Source organism: Myotis davidii, unplaced genomic scaffold, assembly GCF_000327345.1.
Source record: "Myotis davidii unplaced genomic scaffold, ASM32734v1 scaffold1287, whole genome shotgun sequence".
Classification (NCBI taxonomy): Eukaryota; Metazoa; Chordata; class Mammalia; order Chiroptera; family Vespertilionidae; genus Myotis; species Myotis davidii.
In genome coordinates, this window is record NW_006297830.1 from 107,633 (window position 1) to 108,721 (window position 1,089).

Genomic DNA, 1,089 nt, shown 5'->3' on the forward strand with positions numbered 1-1,089 from the left:
ACTCTGATTTCAATATTAAAAAGAGATACCCGTCTCACCCAGCCAGCGTGGCTCAGTGGTTGGACGTCGACCTAGGAACCAGGAGGTCACGGGTTCGATTCCCGGTCAAGGGCACAGGCCCGGGTTGCGGGCTCCATCCCCAATAGTGGGCGTGCAGGAGGCGGCCGATCCATGATTCTCTCTCATCATGGATGTTTCGCTGTCTCTCCCTCCCTATCTCTTCCTCTTTGAAATCAATAAAAATTATATATGTATATATAACAAAAGGCCATCCTGATCCTCAAGAAATATGTCTCATTGAGTAGGCATTTCCCACCAAAGGAAGAAGGAAAGGAAACCAGTGCATTCATAATATTGCCTTTTTTTTTAAGAACCACATACCTACACATTTTCATGTATTCGTAAAAAAAAAGGCAATTTGCCTGTCAAAATACTACGAACACCTATTTAAATTTTGCATGACAATCTCTCATCGGGTCGCCACAACACGAGGAACTGTGTTAAAGGGTCGGGGCGTTAGGAAGGTGGAGAACCACCGGTCGATATCAAAGCATAGCCACGATATGGTTGAAGGGCATTTTTAAAAGCGAGTGTCGCCCTGAAATTCAGCGGAGAAATCCACGGTGCCTGAAAGTACTTCCCTTTGAACCCAACGACATACGACCCCCCAGACACCCCCCAGGACACTCCGATGAAGCCGCGAACGTTTTACGAAACGAACATCCTTTCTGGTGTGAAAACCAGCAGGGCCCTTCTTGCCGAGTCTCTTCCAGGGCCTACAAATAAATTAATCGGATGAATCCTTTGGCCCAAATCATTAAAAATATGTGGAGCCCGGCTGGTGTGGCCCAGGGGTTGAGCATCGACCTATGTACCTGGAGGTCAGGGTTCGATTCCTGGTCCAGGGCACAGGCCCCCCAGGTTGCGGGTTTGATCCCCAGTAGGGGGCGTGCAGGAGGCGGCCGGTCCGTGATTCTCTCTCATCATGGATGTTTCTACCTCTCTCTCCTTCTCCCTTCCTCTCCAAAATCAATAAAAAAATATATATATATTGTTTTTAAAAAGGGAAGAAACGCAGTTTGAGGCCCA